The 20035-nt window shown below is 43.1% G+C and overlaps 1 pseudogene; it reads left to right on the forward strand.

Annotated features, from left to right (window-relative positions):
- Nucleotides 1-7397: 7397 nt before the first annotated feature.
- LOC139387787 (proteasome subunit beta type-7-like) lies at nt 7398-15728 on the forward strand (annotated as a pseudogene).
- The last annotated feature ends 4307 nt before the right edge of the window (nt 15729-20035 follow it).

The following is a 20035-nucleotide window of genomic DNA, read 5'->3' on the forward strand; positions in this document are numbered from 1 at the left end:
CATAATACAAAATACCCACCATAGTCCGTCTGTTTAAACTAGAGATATCGTTTTTGTTGTTGCATGGGCTGAGTCTCAATCCACCACAGCATCCACCGATATCGCCCTTCCGCATGTGTGGTGAAAGGTGCCAGAGCTAGAGGTGTTTGTCAGACCATGAGATATGCCGAAAATCGGTCTTCTCACAAAATCCAATGTAGCTTCCGAACAGTTTGGCCTTCAAACTATTATGACCACTCTTTTGCTCACAAGCCTCAGAAGACTCCTCTGAAGGTCCTGGTACCAGTTAAAAATAAAAGTGGATAAATACATGTAAAAAAATGTAAAATACATGATTCCTGTTATTTCTTGTATCTCTCAGATATAGGACAGACACTTCAGAACAAACTTCCTTTAGATGTTTATATTGTTCCATGTATTGAATCTGTTACTCGATGTCTTTCTATTGGCTTATAGCAGTAATGTCAAATTCAATGTTTCATCTAATAATTGTTTTTAGATTATTTTTGATACCTTAAGGGGTCTTAAAATTAGCTAAATAATCGTTGGTATGACCACTTTAAAAGAATTCCATATCTTAGTTTAGAAACACACACCCCCTCCCAGCTTAGACAGGGTTTAGGGTTAAAGTACTGTCCTGCCCCCAAAAATATCCATGTACCACACCCATAGCCATTAATGTATTTTTTTTCTCTTCACTTGGCCCTAATACGCTTCCATATATTGCGTTATTTATTGTGTTGGGAAGAAAAAAGTGCAATCGTTGTTCTTGAAAATGAAAGACTAGGGACTCAATTCAATCCAACCCGCATTGCCGTATTTAAGCTTTTTTTTCCAATAGTCAAATTAACTCAAAGATTGGTCTTGGGTATTCACATTACTATGTTCCTGTATAAAAACCAACAACTAGCTACTACCAGGGCGACCTTCCCATAGGAAAATTCGGTGGTTGTATTCGCTAAAAGTTTTCTGACCATCATCATACAAAAACTCCTCGCTTTTGATGAGCGAAAAAAACGAAAAGCGCCACCTGCTGGAAAAGACAGGTTTTGGGCGCAGTTATGTTCTTCATACCTCAGCCAGTCATCCGTCTCGCTTCGCCTCTTCCTCTTTGGCTTTAGAGGCGCGCTTCCCGGAAGCTGGAATTCAGTACAGGAAAAATGTCTACTTTGACAGTGTGCCAGACGCAGCCTGGAGGTTTCCGTTTCGAAAATTGTAAGAGGTAAAGACTCATCGAGAATTAATAAAAAACGCGGCGCATGTCCACGTGTTTGGTGACTTTTAAATATTGAAATAATTTAGAAATGTATTCTCTGAGTTATTTGATGGTGCCGGTCCATCCTCTTCACGTCCTGCTTAAATGACTCAAGACATTTCTAAAAAATGCTTTTCTAAACTAGAATGATGAATGAATGGAACAAACGGATTTCGTAGGCTGCGACAATTTACGTTTTGATAAACTGTGTTCAAACTCACGTAAATAACCCTGACTGAACGTTATCCACCGTTTGTTGACAATTAGTATAGCTAGTATTAGCCGGCTGGCGGAAAACAATGTCTTATGTTAGCTAGTTTAGTTAGCCAGCGAACGTTAATTTAACGGACTACCAATTGTTTAGTCACTGCAGTGTTGAATTTCCTAATGAAAATGCATATCGAGTTGCCACATTTTTGGTATCAACTAATTTCCCGTTGACTTGGCTCGACTTGTTGCACTCAACGCGTAGCCGTAGCCTGAATACGCGATGTTCAATTTCATTGAATTCTACATCGAGCAAAACATTTGCGTTTGGATCAGGACATTTTTTCACTCACTACCTCAGAATCTTGAATAACATTTTATTTGGACTTTACCGGTTTTGAGTGTGGTTGGCCCTTTTTCAGGTAGGAATGTGAGACAATCTAATTTATCCACAGGGAAGTATATTTGCATTAACTTTTCAGAGCGCTGGTAGTGCATTCACGTAAAACATGCACACAATATAAAAATAAATGCAGAAGACTTATGCATACTTGCCGAGCTCGGCGACGTGTTTACATGGTTCTACACATGTGATAGAAAGATAAATGCACCACCAGGCTTTGAAAAGTTGATTTAATTATACTTTCCTGTGGATATATTGTCTCGCATTACTACCTGCAAAACCACATGGACAACGGATAAAGTTAACACATAATTGTATTCAACGTTCTGGCTTGTAGAGTTTGTTAGAGGAAATGTTGTAACAAACGTATAGCATTAATCTGACTGTTAACCAGAGGTATCACAGTCTGATTGAAAGGCAACCCACACCAATAATGCAGCAGATTATCAAACTAGCTACAGTCTGCCCAGGTAAATTGATAGCTATTTAAGATTGTTGTGTGCAATGGGTGAGGAATATTTTGCATTACATTGGATATTGAATTACCACACCATTTTGTCCACATTCGTGTTAATAGTGACTTTACTTGGCTCATTGCGCTCTAGCGACTCCTTGTGGCGGACTTGGGCACCTGCAGGCTGACTTCAGTTGTCAGTTGGATGTCTGTTTCCTCTGACACATTGCTGTGGCTGGCTTCTGGGTTAAGATGGCAGGTGTTAAGAAGCGTGATTTGGCAGGTCAAGCTTCTGAGGATGCATGACTCGACCTTAGCCTCTCCCGAGCCGTTGGAAGTTGCAGTGATGAGACAAGATCGCAATTGAATATCACAAAATTGGGGAGAAAAGGGGGCTAAAAAAAAGTTTAGTAGTTCAGAAAACCAGTCAGTATCTGGTGTGACCACGGTTTGTCTCATGCAGCTCTTCATCTCCTTTGCATAGTGTTGATCAGGCTGTTGATTGTGGCCTGTGACATGTTGTAACACTCCTTTTTAATGGCTGTGTGAAATTGTTGGATATTGGTGGGAACTGGAACATGCTTTCGTACATAACCTCACTGCCACCATGGAGAACTCTGACAATGTTGACTTAAGCAAACCGAAGTTGAGGCCGGTCGGACGTACTGACAAATTCTTTAAAACAACGGAGGTGGCTTGTGGAATAAAAATGAACATCAATTCTCTGGTAACAGCTCTGGTGGACATTCTTGCAGGCAGCATGCCATTTGCAGGCTCTCTCAAAACTTGAGACATCTGTGGCATTGTGTTGTGACAAAACTGCATATTTTAGTGGCCTTTTATTGTCCCCCAGCACAAGGTTCACCTGTGTAGTGGTCATGCTGTTTAATCAGTTTCTTGATATGCCACACCTGTCAGGTGGATGGATTGTCTTGGCAAAGGAGAAATGCGCACTAACAGGGATGTAAACACATTTGTGCCCAACATTTTATAGAAATAAGCTTTTTGTGAGTATGGAATATTTCTGGGATCTTTTATTTCAGTTCACAAAATATGGGACCAACACTTTACATGTTGCCTATATATTTTTGCTCAGTATATTTCACCTCTACCAAAGTGATAAGGATCACATTCCAAAAATGTACTGATAAGACATACTGTGTTTTCCTGAAATAGCCCAAGTTCAGACTGAGCGCTCTATAATTCCACCATTCCATTATCCTGTATCTGGTTAAATGGGATGTCATGTATGAATTTTTTTTTAAATTTCAGAGCTATCAAACATTAAGCAAGAAATGCATGCAATGTGGCTACTCTTTTCCAAAAATGTTTTCAAAAATGTATACTATTTGTTTTCATCCCTGAAGGATGGGCTAGTTCTTGGTGCTGACATCAGGGCCACAGAAGGCATGATTGTGGCAGATAACTGCTCCAAGATCCACTACATCTCCCCCAACATCTAGTAAGTGGCCCCCTTTGTTTTTTTCTTCTGTTTTTAGATTATTTGTGTGAATGACTTGATAGTATTGTGGTGTACCACTATGTAACAGGTATGATGATGGTTGATATGTGAATGACATTGTATCGCTGTGCTTCACGGAATACGTGCTGGTGTCTTAGTCTTTAGACAATAACAGACGCGTCCCATGATATCAAATCAACATTTAGTTTCATAAATGCATGTGAACTCCGTAACCCTAGGCTCCACTGTGTCGTGTTGTGTGTCCGTCCTGTTTCTTCTTTTCACTCTGTCATTTAGGTCCTTATTGTTGATTCACTACAATGTTGTTGATCCATTCTCCGTTTTCTACCATCACATACATTAAACCCTGTAGCTGTTTTAAAATCACCAATTGCCTCATGATAACATCTCTGAGCAGTTTCATTCCTGTCCTACAGCTCAGTTCAGAAGGATGACAATGTCTTTGTGTCTGGGTGGTTTAATTTATAATCCACAGCATAGTTATTAACTTGACTGTGCTTAAGGTGATATATTCCATTTCTGATTTGTTATTGTTGCCCATCTACTAACCACTGCCCTTCTTTGAGGCTATATCACAACTGGCCATGATTGGGAGTCCCATAGGGTGCCGCACAATTGGCCCCGCATCGTCTGGGTTTGGCCGGTGTAGATTGTCATTGTAAATAAGAATTTGTTCTTCGCTGACTTGCCTAGTTAAATAAAGGTTCAATTTAAGTTGAATCTGTGCTTGAAATTCAATACTTGACTGATGGACCTTACATACAGTGCCTTGCGAAAGTATTCGGCCTCCTTGAACTTTGCGACCTTTTGCCACATTTCAGGCTTCAAACATAAATATATGAAACTGTATTTTTTTGTGAAGAATCAACAACAAGTGGGACACAATCATGAAGTGGAACGAAATTTATTGGATATTTCAAACTTTTTTAACAAATCAAAAACTGAAAAATTGGGCGTGCAAAATTATTCAGCCCCCTTAAGTTAATACTTTGTAGCGCCACCTTTTGCTGCGATTACAGCTGTAAGTCGCTTGGGGTATGTCTCTATCAGTTTTGCACATCGAGAGACTGACATTTTTCCCATTCCTCCTTGCAAAACAGCTCGAGCTCAGTGAGGTTGGATGGAGAGCATTTGTGAACAGCAGTTTTCAGTTCTTTCCACAGATTCTTGATTGGATTCAGGTCTGGACTTTGACTTGGCCATTCTAACACCTGGATATGTATATTTTTGAACCATTCCATTGTAGATTTTGCTTTATGTTTTGGATCATTGTCTTGTTGGAAGACAAATCTTCGTCCCAGTCTCAGGTCTTTTGCAGACTCCATCAGGTTTTCTTCCAGAATGGTCCTGTATTTGGCTCCATCCATCTTCCCATCAATTTTAACCATCTTCCCTGTCCCTGCTGAAGAAAAGCAGGCCCAAACCATGATGCTGCCACCACCATGTTTGACAGTGGGTATGGTGTGTTCAGAGTGATGAGCTGTGTTGCTTTTACGCCAAACATAACGTTTTGCATTGTTGCCAAAAAGTTACATTTTGGTTTCATCTGACCAGAGCACCTTCTTCCACATGTTTGGTGTGTCTCCCAGGTGGCTTGTGGCAAACTTTAAACAACACTTTTTATGGATATCTTTAAGAAATGGCTTTCTTCTTGCCACTCTTCCATAAAGGCCAGATTTGTGCAATATACGACTGATTGTTGTCCTATGGACAGAGTCTCCCACCTCAGCTGTAGATCTCTGCAGTTCATCCAGAGTGATCATGGGCCTCTTGGCTGCATCTCTGATCAGTCTTCTCCTTGTATGAGCTGAAAGTTTAGAGGGACGGCCAGGTCTTGGTAGATTTGCAGTGGTCTGATACTCCTTCCATTTCAATATTATCGCTTGCACAGTGCTCCTTGGGATGTTTAAAGCTTGGGAAATCTTTTTGTATCCAAATCCGGCTTTAAACTTCTTCACAACAGTATCTCGGACCTGCCTGGTGTGTTCCTTGTTCTTCATGATGCTCTCTGCGCTTTTAACGGACCTCTGAGACTATCACAGTGCAGGTGCATTTATACGGTGACTTGATTACACACAGGTGGATTGTATTTATCATCATTAGTCATTTAGGTCAACATTGGATCATTCAGAGATCCTCACTGAACTTCTGGAGAGAGTTTGCTGCACTGAAAGTAAAGGGGCTGAATAATTTTGCACGCCCAATTTTTCAGTTTTTGATTTGTTAAAAAAGTTTGAAATATCCAATAAATGTCGTTCCACTTCATGATTGTGTCCCACTTGTTGTTGATTCTTCACAAAAAAATACAGTTTTATATCTTTATGTTTGAAGCCTGAAATGTGGCAAAAGGTCGCAAAGTTCAAGGGGGCCGAATACTTTCGCAAGGCACTGTACTAAACTACAAATTCTAGCTCATTTTTCAAAAATCAAGCCTGAAACTCTTTCTAAAGACTGTTGACATCTAGTGGAAACCCTAGGAACTGCAATCTGGGAGGTCTTCCTTTTATATTCCCATTGACAGCCATAGTTATGAAGGGTGAGCAGAAGATAAAAAATTCTGGATGGATTGTCCTCGGGTTTTCGCCTGCCATATCAGTTCTGTTATACTCACAGACATTAGAGACTTTAGAAACTTTAGTGTTTTCTTTCCAATACTACCAATTATATGTATATCCTAGCTTCTGGGCCTGAGTAACAGGCAGTTTACCTTGGGCGCCTCATTCATCCAAACTTCTGAATACTGTCCCCTAGCCCGAAGAAGTTAAGAATTTGTGGAGTGGTTGAAACACTTAGGTTGGAGTCATTTAAAACTAGTTTATGTAAACTTCCGACTTCAACTGTACATATATGGGTCAGCAATGACCGAGCGGCATAGGAAAGATGCAATAGATGGTATTTAATAGAGTGTATACATTTGGGATATGTAAACATTAATAAAGTGACTAGTGAAATCATTGGCCACTCTAACAAATGGATCAAGACTGAATGTAGGCAGCAGCCTCTGTGTTTAGTGATGGCTGTTTAACAGTCTGATGGCCTTAGCTATTTCAGTCTCTTGGTCCCAGCTTTGATGGACCTGCACTGACCTCGCCTTCTGGATGGTAGCGGGGTGAACAGGCAGTGGCTCGGGTGGTTGTTGTCATTGATGATCTTGTGACATCGGGTGCTGTAGGTGTTTTGTTTTTTGTTTTGTTGACGTTGGGTGAGGTTGTTTTTCTGACTCCACACACCAAGTGCCCTCACCTCCCTGAAGGCTGTTGTTGTTGGTAATCAAGGCTTCTACTGTTGTGTGGTCTGTAAACTTGATGATTGAGGCGTGCATGGCCACGCAGTCATGGGTGAACTGGGAGTACAGGAGAGGGGGCTGAGCATGCACCCTTTTGGGGCCCCAGTGTTGAGGATCAGCGAAGTGGATATGTTGTTTCCTACCTTCACCACCTGGGGGTGGCCAGTCGGGAAGGCCAGGATCCAATCGCACAGGGTGGGGTTGAGACCCAGGGCCTCAAGCTTAATGATGAGCTTGGAGGATAGTATGGTTTTGAATGCTGAGCTGTAGTCAAAGAACAGCATTCTAACAGGTATTCCACTTGTCCAGATGGGATTGGGCAGTGTGATGGCGATTGCATCGTCTGTGGATCTATTGGGGCAGGTAAGCAAATTGCAGTGGGTCTAGGGTGACTGGTAAGGTGGGGGTGATATGATCCTTGAATAGTTTCTCAAAGCACTTAATGACAGTGAGTGCTTCAGGGCGATTAGTCATTTAGTTCAGTTACCTTTGCCTTCTTGGCTACAGGAACAATGATGGTCATCTTGAAGCACGTGGGGACAGCAGACTGGGATAGGGAGATGACGCGGCTCTGAGGACGCAGCTATGGATGCTGTCTTGGCCGGCAGCCTTGCGAGCGTTGACACATTTTAAATGCCTTACTCACGTCAGCCAATGAGAAGGAAAGCACGCAGTCCTTGGTAGCGGGCTGCGTCGGTGGCACTGTATCTTCAAAGCGGGTAAAGAAGGTGTTTAGTTTGTCTGGAAGCAAGATGTCGGTTTCCGTGACGTGGCTGATTTTCTTTTTGTAGTCTGTGCTTGTCTGCCACATGCGTCTCGTGTCTAAGCAGTTTAATTGCGACTCCGCTTTGTCCCTATACTGACATTTCGCATGTTAGATTGCCTTGCGGATGGAATAACTACAGTTTGTATTGAGCCATATTCCCAGTAATCTTTCCATGGTTAAATGCATTGGTTCGCCCTTTCAGTTTTGCACGAATGCCGCCATCTATCCACGGTTTCTGGTTAGGGGAGGTTTTAATAGTCCTTTTAAACTCACTCACCGAATCAGCCTTTACATTTATATTACTCTGAGGCTACCTGAAACATGTCCCAGTCCGCGTGATCAAAACAATCTTGAAGTGTGGATTCCGATTGGTGTGACAACCAACGAGAATTCTCTTGGGAGATAATGTGGTCGGCATTGTAAGGAATTCTACGTCAGGTGAACAGAAGGATTTGATTTCCTGTATGTTACAATTACATCATGAGTCAATCATGAAACATACACCTTTCTTTATCCCCGAGAGATGTTTATTCCTGTCGGCGCAAAGTACGAACAATCCCAGTGGCTGTACCGACTCCAATAGCATGTCCCCAGAGAGCCTTATAGGACACATCACTGCACTCTATACTCTTCTGTAAACTGGGCATTTCTGTATACCAGTCGCAAGACCCACTGGTTAATGCTTATTTTTAAAACGGTCTTAGGCCTCACCATCTGAGGTATTTACTACAGCCCTCATCCTCCACATACAACACCCGCTCTGCCAGTCACATTCTGTTAACGGTCCCCAAAGCACACATCCCTGGGTCGCACGTCTTTTCAGTTCGCTGGAGCTAGCGACTGCTACAAACACTCAAACTGGACAGTTTTATCTCAGTCTCTAAATTCAAAGACTGGACACTCTTACTGACTGTTGTGGCTGCTATGCGTGATGTATTATCTCTACCTTCTTGCCCTTTGTGCTGTTGTCTGTGCCCATTAATGTTTGTACCATGTTGTGCTGCTGTCATGTTGGGTTGCTACCATGTCACTAGGGCTGGGCGATATGGCCAAAATATTATATCACGGTATTTTGTTTATGAATAATCAAAGTTCTACATTTGCCTTATGAGTAGTGAGTGACCATAGGGTGGCAACACATACATTCTAAGTGATTTCAATTAGTCTTTCTGCATTCTGATTGTTTTCTACTGTTCAATTCAACTTCAACCAAAACAAATTCCAGCACTTTTTGATAATTTCTGCATTTCCTGCACTCAGTTGCAGTATTGAAAAAAGTACCAAATTTAGGAATGTAGTGAAGTAAAAGTTGTCAAAAATAGTAAAGGACAGATACCAAAAAAAAGAACTTAAGTAGTACATGAACGTATTTTGACTTTACACCACTGCTCCATTGAGAATTCCCACACTGCCATGTAGGGCTGCACGATATGGGCAAATCATCTTGGACTTATTTTTAACCAAATGTTGCAATTGCAATTTGACTTGCGAATTAGAGCAAAACTGTTGGAATCAGAATGACTATTCTAATTCTATAGTTGGCTAGAATATAATAGTGGGAACTTTGAATACAGTGTTTGAGATGACGACAAATGAAAATGCCAGGTAGGAATAATTGTGACATGGTAGGAACTAAAGTGTTTCCTAGGGGACACTAAGTCGTGTCTTCATTGCATGTTTTCTCTAAGCTACTTCATGTAGCTAACATTCTTGCTTTGCAAAATCCTTTTTGATTTTGACTGTTGCACAAACAACATGCTGATTTTGGTCTTCACTCTCACTGGTATTAATTATCAGGCTGTAATAGCTAGCTATGTTTGCTCTTACTCAGTATAATATTAAGTATTATATTAAGAAGCAACGTGAAAACAGCATTGTTGTCATCTACATTGTTACATGTGCTGCATTGACCATGCAGACTGAACTCAAGTGTCTAGTGGTTGAGGAACATCAAATGTATTTTATTTCACTTTTATTTAACCAGGTTGAGAACAAGTTCTCATTTACAACTGCGACCTGGCCAAGATAATGCAAAGCAGTTCGACACATACAACAACACAGAGTTACACATGGAGTAAAACAAACAGTCAATAATACAGTAGAAAAATAAGTCTATGAGCAAATGAGGTGAGATAAGGGAGGTAAAGGCAAAAAGAAGCCATGGAGGCAAAGTAAATACAATATAGCAAGTAAAACACTGGAATGGTAGTTTTGCAGTCGAAGAAAGTAGAGAGAAATAATGTGGTGCAAAGGAGCAAAATAAATAAAGTAAGGGGGGAGAGGTAGTTGTTTGGGCTAAATTATAGATGGGCTATGTACAGGTTCAGTAATCTGTGAGCTGCTCTGACAGCTGGTGCTTAAAGCTAGTGAGGGAGAAAAGCGTTTCCAGTTTCAGAGATTTTTTGTAGTTCGTTCCAGTCATTGGCAGCAGAGAGCTGGAAGGAGAGGCAGCCAAAGGAAGAATTGGTTTTGGGGGTGACCAGAGATATACCTGCTGGAGCATGTGCTACGGGTGGATGCTGCTATGGTGACCAGTGAGCTGAGATAAGGGGGGACTTTACCTAGCAGGGTCTTGTAGATGACCTGGAGCCAGTGGGTTTGGCGACAAGTATGAAGTGACAAGTATGAAGTGAGGGCCAGCCAATGAGAGCGTACAGGTTGCAGCGATGGGTAGTATATGGGGCTTTGGTGACAAAACGGATGGCACTGTGATAGACTGCATCCAATTTATTGAGTAAGGTATTGGAGGCTATTTTGTAAATGACATCGCCGAAGTCAAGGATCGGTAGGATGGTCAGTTTTACAAGGGTATGTTTGGCAGCATGAGTGAAGGATGCTTTGTTGCGAAATAGGAAGCCAATTCTAGATTTAACTTTGGATTGGAGATGTTTGATGGGAGTCTGGAAGGAGAGTTTACAGTCTAACCAGACACCTAGGTATTTGTAGTTGTCCACATATTCTAAGTCAGAACCGTTCAGAGTGGTGATGCAATCTCTTCCATACTAAATGAGACTCTAGCTTTGGGCAAAGTGTTGCCGGCGGCAGTTAAAGCTGGATATTATACAGAACAAAAGTATAAATGCATGTAAGTGTTGGTCCCATGTTTCATGAGCTGAAAGTAGAGATCCCTGAAATTGTTAAAACGTACCAAAAGCTGATCTCTAAAATGTTGTGCACAAATGTTTACATCCCTGTTAGGGAGTGTTTTTCCTTTGCCAAGACAATCCACCCACCTTGACACGTGGCATATCAAGAAGCTGATTAAACAACATGATCATTACACAGCTGAACCTTGTGCTTGAGAGAAAAGGTCACTAAAATGTGCAGTTTTGTCACAACACAATGCCACAGATGTCTCAAGTTTTGAGGGAGCGTGCAATGGTCATGCTGACTGCAGGAATATCCACCAGAGATGTTGCCAGAGAACAGAATGTTAATTTCTAAACCATAAGCCGCCTCCAACTTTTAGAGAATTTGGCAGTACATCCAACCAGCCTCACAACCGCAGACCACTTGTAACCACGACAGCCCAGGACTTCCACATTCAGCTTTATCACCTGTGAGCTCAGCTGAGACCAGCCACCCGGACAGCTGATAACTGTGAGTTTGCTCAACTGAAGAATTTCTGCACTAACTATCAGAAAACGTCTATGGGAAGCTCATCTGCATGCTCGTCATCCTCACCGACTTCAGTGGGCAAATTACTCACCTTCGATGGCCACTGGCACGATGGTGAAGTGTGCTCTTCACGGATAATTCCCGGTTCGAACTGTATCGGCCAGATGTCAGTGCGTATGGCATTGTGTGGGCGAGCGGTTTGCAGAAGTCGACGATGTGAAAAGAGTGCCCCATGGTGGAGTATGGGCTTAATATAAGGAAATTCATAAGACCCTAACCAATGGATTTCACATGACTTGGAATTTAGACATGCATCTGTTGGTCACAGATAGCTTTTATAAAAATAAAGAGCTTGGATCAGTCAGTATCTGGTGTGATCACCATTTGCCTGATGCAACGCAACACATCTCCTTCGCCTAGAGTTGATCAGGCTGTTGATTGTGGCCTGTGGAATGTTGTCCCACTCTAATGGCTGTGCGAAGTTGCTGGATATTGGCGGGAACTGGAACACGCTGTTGTACACGTCGATCCAGAGCATCCCAAACATGCTCTTTGGGTGACATGTCTTGTGAGTAGGCAGGCCACGGAAGAACTGGGACATTTTCAGCTTCCAGGAATTGTGTACAGATCCTTGTGACATGGAGCTGTGCATTATCATGCTGAAACATGAGGTGATGGCGGCGGATGAATGGCACGACAATGGACCTCATCATGGTATCTCTGCATTCAAATTGCCATTGATTAAATCAAATTTTTTGTCCATAGCTTATGCCTGCCCATACCATAACCCTACCATGGGGCACTCTGTTCACAACGTTGACATCGGCAAACCGCTCGCCCACAAGACGCTATACCTTTCAGGTGTGGCAAATCTTGGCAAATGAGAAATGCTTAATAACAGGGATGTAAACAAATTTGTGCATAAAATTTGAAAGATTTTTTTTTTGTCCGTATGGAATATTTCTGGGATCTTTTATTTCAGCTCATGAAACATGGAACCAAAACTTTCCGTGTTGCGTTTATATTTTTGTTCAGTGTATATTGAACATCCTTGGAAATTGTAATTCTGTAAGTGCAGGATAGTAGCTATGGTGTCCTCCTTGTGGACAGTACAATACACTTGTGTTTGATCAGCGGAAGCCTACAAGCAAAGCCCCGTGGCACTCACGTCGGTAGCCATGAAGTGCTTTGAAAGGCTGGTCATGGCTCACATCAACAGCATCCTCCCGGACATCCTAAACCCACTCCAATTCGCAGACCGCCCCAACAGATCCACAGATGACGGAATCTCACTCCACACTGCCCTTTCCCACTTGGACAAAAGGAACACCTATGTGATAATGCTGTTCATTGAATACAGCTCAGTGTTCACAAAGCTCATCACTAAGCTAAGGACTCTGGAACTTAACACCTCCCTCTGCAACTGGATCTTGGACTTCCTGACGGGCTGCCACCAGGTGGTAAGGGTAGTTAACACGTCCGCCACCTTGATCCTCAACACGGGGGCCCCTCAGGGCTGTGTACCAAGTCCCCTCCTGTATTTCCTTTTCACCCACGACTGCATGTCCAACACCACCATTAAGTTTGCAGACACAAACCCCTGATCACCGACAACGATGAGACGACGGGAGGTGGTCAGAGAACTGGCAGTGTGGTGCCAGGACAACAACCTCTCCCTCCATGTTTTTTATTTGACCTTTTTTACTAGGCAAGTCAGTTAAGAACAAATTCTTATTTTAAATTGACGGCATAAGAACAGTGGGTTAACTGCCTTGTTCAGGTGCAGAACGACAGATTTTTACCTTGTCAGCTCAGGGATTTGATCTTGCAACCTTTTGGTTACTAGTCCAACGCTCTAACCACTAGGCTACCTGCCGCCCCAATGTGAGCAAGACAAAGGAGCTGATCATGGACTACATGAAAAGGCGGGCCGGACAGGCCCCCCATTTAACATCGTGGTTGTAGTGGAGCGGGTCGAGAGTTTCAAGTTCCTTGGTATCCACATCACCAACAAACTATTATGGTCCAAACATACCAAGACAGTCGTGACGAGGGCACAACAAAACCTATTCAACAAAACCTATTCCCCCAGGAGACTGTAAAGATTTGTCATGGGTCCCCAGATCCTTCAAAAGGTTCTACAGCAGCACCATTGAGAGCATCCAGACCAGTTGCATCACCGCGTGGTATGGCAACTGTTCAGGATCTGACCGTAAGGTGCTACAGAGGGTAGTGCGTATGGCCCAGTACATCACTGGGGTCATAGCTTCCTGCCATCCAGGACCTATATAATAGGCAGTGGCAGAGGAAAGCCCATAAAATTGTCAGAGACCAGTCACCCAAGTTATAGACTGTTTTCTCTGCTACCTTTTTAAAAATCTAAAACAACTTAGCACATGTACAGTCAGGGCAACAACAAAAACATTCTAATAATAATCAGGAGTAGCACTGGTGCTCCCAATGTAAAACAATAAAATAATAATTAAAAAAAATATTTAGGTGCACCAGAAAATATATCATTTTAATTGATTGTGATGCAGCATTTATTGGGGCTATATGAATCCGACCTACTTTTTGAAGCACATTAAAGAGCTATGAGATGGCAATGGCATCCACCTTGGAGAGTCTGTGGAAGAGTTCACCTGGGAGCACGGCTCCTCAGCTAGCCATTGTGTTAAATGCATCCGTCAAGTTATGCTTTTTATCACAGGGCCTTGAGAGGAATGTTGGAAATCAGCATTTATCTCTACTTCAGGAAAGCTCTACTGCTGTTACCAGAGGGAGCCCTTGCTTTTCCCATGGCATTTGTAGATTGGTGGGACTCACCACTCGCTACTTACTGCTCAACTTGAGTTGTTTTCTTCCCATAAGAAGCAGCAGCTCTAGCCCATTTTATCCACGCACAACGATGTGACAGACTTGTGCAAAGGTTTATATTAAGGGCTCCTCTATCCTCTCAATCTGAAGCAGTAATTGAATACGCATTGGATTAATTCACTCCATACACAATGAGATTGGTGATCATGGTTACAGTAATGATGGTGTTGATGTTCTCTCCTTAGGAGGAAGATGCCAAGTGGCTGGTTCGGGATGCCATCGCGGCCGACATCTTCAACGACCTGGGCTCGGGCAGCAACATTGACCTGTGTGTCATCACCAAGGGCAGGGTGGACTACCTGAGGCCCCACGACATGGCCAACAAGAAAGGGGTCAGGTAAAGCCAACTACCCACCCAAATGTCCTCATCATTTCCCATAACGTAACATGTTCCCATAATGTTCCATATCAGTGGTCCCCCACAGACTGTCCCATTGCTTGTCTCCATGATGTTCCCTTGGTAGTCCCCAACATGTGGCTGTGATGGTCCACACTTTTCAGAGTCAAACCACTGCACGTTTTGAGAGTGCGGCCACTTCCAAACCACTGCACGTTTTGAGAGTGCGGCCACTTCCAAACCACTGCACGTTTTGAGAGTGCGGCCACTTCCAAACCACTGCACGTTTTGAGAGTGCGGCCACTTCCAAACCTTTTATTTACCCATGACGGAGAATATTTTTTCCCCGTAGCCGTGCATCTTTTGAATAATCTAGTCTAGTTTCTGAATGAGTTGTAATAATTTTGTGGTCTTTAATCTGTTAAGAATGCATGACCTTTTGACATGTTGAATGACTCAACACTTTGGCCTGTTTTTGTTTGAAGACGTGTGTCTGAGTTTTAAGCATTGCCCCACCAGTGAGTAAAAAAGACACGGGTCTGTGTGGAGTGCAGTAGACTTTAACCATAGCGTTGTCTCACCCACCTCTGAGTACTCCGTTTGACTACTAACACACTTAACCCAGCAAGTGTGTAGCCTTATCTTTCCCTCTAAAGCTGCTTGTGTTGAATTTCACATAGAACAACTTATTTGCATGGTTGTTTTTTTTGTCGTAAACCCAACAAATCCCTGTGGCTGTGTCGCAGTAGAGAAAAATAAAGATGGATTCTCCAGAGTTATGCGACTTGTGGAAGCCATTTTTTGTTTAACATCCCTTGTAACATTTCATTTTGCATCCAAGAACCAGCTCCCGGAAACTCATCAGACCTGTCTCTGCTGTGTTCAATCAATAACATTTTTAGAAACAAATGTCTTTCTTTTTCTAATCAGAACCGGTAATTACAAGTACAAGCGAGGAACAACCGGAGTCCTGACGAAGGCTGTGACCAAATTGGATCTGGAGGTGGTGGAGGAGACCATACAGACTATGGATACCTCTTGAAGCATCACTGTAACATTCTGCTAATTACTATTGTCCCTCCCCAACTTCGCCCTTACTTCCTTCAGTGAAAATGGCATGTTTTTTTCATGGTTTAGAATAAAACGTCTGAGTTCTTAAGTCTTAAATGTGTCCTAAGTGTTTGAACATGCCGTCTCAAATTGAATTGCTTAGCTGGCAGTTTGACAAATACTTGTATTATTATTATTTAAGCTAAAGTTAGATAATATGAATAACAAGTCAATGTCTGTTTTAGGAAATCTATTTTTTTTTTAAACGGGAAATATGAGTTCCTAATATTTAGTAGTCTGCTAGCGAGTTACTTGATCCTGCTGCATGAAACACTTTGGCGCAGACAATGTTTGAGTGGGTCCGGTGGATATCTCTTGGGTGAGTATCTAAAGATCACAGATCAACAAATGTCTGGTGTTCCAGGATTGTGACCGATTGCAGTCTGTTTGCCAGCTGTCTAGTCAACATAGGACAATCCTCCATATTCCTTGTAAATCAAGTCACCAAAATTCCTTATTTTAACAGCTTACATTGTAGGTTGTGAAATCCAACTCACTGCCTTATGACACAAACACACTTCGGGTAAGAAAGGAATTGAAATGGGGTCTAATGTAAGTAAGAAGCCCCCACACATTTTCCACTCCACTTATCTACTACAAAATGCAAAAAGGGAAACATTTGGAACGAAATTCCACAAATCACAATAATGTCAAATCCTCAAATGAAAGTACAACTACAAAATGAAAGTTATTGCCTACACAATACTTCTGAGTGAAAAATCATCGCAATAAACAATACAGTAGTTGCAAGTGCTAATATTTTACAAGTCTCTATGGTAGAATTGCTAACATTAGTACTGCGTTTTTTGCAGTCTTCTAAACTAGTGTGAGCCACTTGCCCTCTATCTAGCATCTTTATGTGTACCTGATTGCATAATGCTCTCAAGGCAGAAACATAATACAATTCTACTAGGTGTCAAGTTAAGGTCATCTTCAAACATGCTTTGTACTTTGGTACCAGCTCAAATACGCTCCATCCATTTTCTAAATGGTTTGATAATCACTATTCCAACTGTTCTTATCTTGCTTTTCCTACATGTAAATCATTTCACAGTAAATTATCTTTAACAAAATCAAACCCTTCAATTAATGAAGTCATAAGTAGACAGTCAACTGCATTTTCATTGTCTATAAACGCAATTATGGCATTAGGGCTGTGATGGTCATATACTTTTGGATGAATGTTATTGGTCAGCTAATGTAAATTTACTGTTAATCAGTCTGCATATTTCAGGACATGGCATATGAGGGTTCATAGAGATACCCGATGGGTTGGATGATATTTTTCTTGTCAATCATCTTGAAAAAATGCATGCTTAAACTGGAAATCAACTAATCCTCTGTCGTTAGTGCAATGGAAAGGTAAAATGCTTTAAGTGTTAAGAGTGCGTGGGCGACAAACCAAAATGGTGCAGTTTGAGGGCATGTGGCAGAGTGATGCGGGTGCTGGCTATGAGGGTGTGAGCAGGTGGGTTTGGGCAGGTGTGATGTTTGTGTTTGTATGTATAAAAAGATGCACATTTTCTCCTCTGACCTCATGTGCTGCTGCTGAAGGGAGGGGGGATGTTGCCTAGGCAGCCATTTTCTCCTCTGACCTCATGTGCTGCTGCTGAAGGGAGGGGGGATGTTGCCTAGGCAGCCATTTTCTCCTCTGACCTCGTGCTGCTGCTGAAGGGAGGGGGGTGTTGCCTAGGCAGCCATGTTCTCCTCTGCCCCAGACCTCATGTGCTGCTGCTGAAGGGAGGGGGGTGTTGCCTAGGCAGCCATTTTCTCTTCTGCCCCAGATCTCATGTGCTGCTGCTGAAGGGAGGGGGGGTGTTGCCTAGGCAGCCATTTTCTCCTCTGACCTCATGTGCTGCTGCTGAAGGGAGGGGGGATGTTGCCTAGGCAGCCATGTTCTCCTCTGACCTCATGTGCTGCTGCTGAAGGGAGGGGGGATGTTGCCTAGGCAGCCATTTTCTCCTCTGACCTCGTGCTGCTGCTGAAGGGAGGGGGGGTGTTGCCTAGGCAGCCATTTTCTCCTCTGCCCCAGATCTCATGTGTTGCTGCTGAAGGGAGGGGGGTGTTGCCTAGGCAGCCATGTTCTCCTCTGCCCCAGACCTCATGTGCTGCTGCTGAAGGGAGGGGGGTGTTGCCTAGGCAGCCATTTTCTCTTCTGCCCCAGATCTCATGTGCTGCTGCTGAAGGGAGGGGGGGTGTTGCCTAGGCAGCCATTTTCTCCTCTGACCTCATGTGCTGTTGCTGAAGGGAAGGGAGTGTTGCCTAGGCAGCCATTTTCTCCTCTGACCTCAGACCTCATGTGCTGCTGCTGAAGGGAAGGGGGTGTTGTCTAGGCAGCCATTTTCTCCTCTGACCTCAGACCTCATGTGCTGCTGCTGAAGGGAAGGGGGTGTTGCCTAGGCAACCATTTGCTACCACACTTTGCTTGTTTCAGCAAGGAGCAACAATGTTTAATCATGTTATAGAGTCCATTTTAGAGCAGAAACGGACTCAGCTGTTTGTCACAGTTTTTTTCTGATGGTTATTTCATTTTCATGACGGGTCTTTATCCATAACCGTCAGTTACATGGTAATTGTGCCAGCTCTATATGACATTTCATCAAGCAACAACATACAAGCAAACAATAAGAAACATCCATCAGCCAATCAGTTACCTGCAAATCATTATTGAAAAATGTAATCAAAAGTTTTACAAAGCTCAGGCTATGAGCCTTAACTTTCTATATTGTATATACACAACATGAGCAAAAGTATGTGGACACCTATTTGTCGAACATCTCATTCCAAAGTCATGGGCAATAATATGGAATTGGTCCCCCCTTTGCAATAACAGCCTCAGCTTTTCTGGGAAGGCTTTCCACTAGATGTTGGAACCTTGCTGCAGGGACTTGCTTCCATTCAGCCGCAAGAACATTAGTGAAGTTGGCAACTAATGTTGGACGATTAGGCCTGGCTCGCAGTCGGCGTTCCAATTCATCCCAAAGGTGTTCGATGGGGTTAAGGTTAGGGCTCTGTTCAGGCCAGTCAAGTTCTTCCCCACTGATCTTGATAAACCATTTCTGTACGGACCTCACTTTGTGCACGGGGGCATTGTCATGCTGCAACAGGAAAGGGCCTTCCCCAAACTATTGCCACAGAATCGTCTAGAATTTTATTGTATGCTTTAGTGTTAAGATTTATCTTCACTGGAACTAAGGGGCCTAGCCTGAACCATGAAAAACAGCCCCAGACCATTATTCCTCATCCACCACACTTTACAGTTGGCACTATGCTTTTAGGCAGGTAGCGATCTCCTGGCATCCGCCAGACTTCCAGATGGTGAAGCGTGATTTGTCACTCCAGGGAACGTGTTTCCACTGCTACAGAGTCCAATGGTGGTAAACTTTACACCGCTGACGCTTGGCATTGTGCTCTAGCAGGGGAGAAATTTGATGAACTGACTTGTTGGAAAGGTGGCATCCTATGACAGTGCTACATTGAAAGTCACTGAGCTCTTCAGTAAGGCCATTCTAGATGTATTTTTCTGTTATTTTACCAGGTAAGTTAACTGAGAACATATTCTCATTTGCAGCAACAACCTGGGGAATAGTTACAGGGGAGAGGAGGGGGATGAATGAGCCAATTGTAAACTGGGGATTATTAGGTGACCGTGATGATTTGAGGGCCAGATTGGGAATTGAGCCAGGACACCGGGGTTAACACCCCTACTCTTACGATAAGTGCCATGGGCTCTTTAATGACCGCAGAGAGTCAGGACTCCCGTTTAACGTCCCATCCGAAAGACAGCACTCTACACAGGGCAGTGTCCTGGGGCATTGGGATATTTTTTAGTCCAGAGGAAAGAGTGCCTCCTACTGGCCCTCCAACACCACCTGGTCTCCCATCCAGGGACTGACCAGGACCAACCCTGCTTAACTTCAGAAGCAAGCCAGCAGTGGTATGCAGGGTGGTATGCTGCTGGCGAATAACTTACTTTGTCAGACGTAAGAAGTGCCTAGAGCGTGAGTGCCTACGAGAAAGTTTCAGACGGTCTGTACCGTGTGTTGTCAGTTTCCGCAGAAAGAGGACCTCTCTAATGCCAATCAGAGGTGATTGAAGAAAAACAACTGTCATTAAAACCCCATTTCCTGAGCTCTGATTTGAGTGGCGACACAAGCTGTTGGATTCCTGGCCTTTAAAAACCAAGATAAGGATAGAGAGCAGGACGTGAGAAAGAGAGAATGGAGAGACAGGTGCTGC

The sequence above is a fragment of the Oncorhynchus clarkii genome, chromosome 29, assembly GCF_045791955.1.
Source record: "Oncorhynchus clarkii lewisi isolate Uvic-CL-2024 chromosome 29, UVic_Ocla_1.0, whole genome shotgun sequence".
NCBI lineage: Eukaryota > Metazoa > Chordata > Actinopteri > Salmoniformes > Salmonidae > Oncorhynchus > Oncorhynchus clarkii.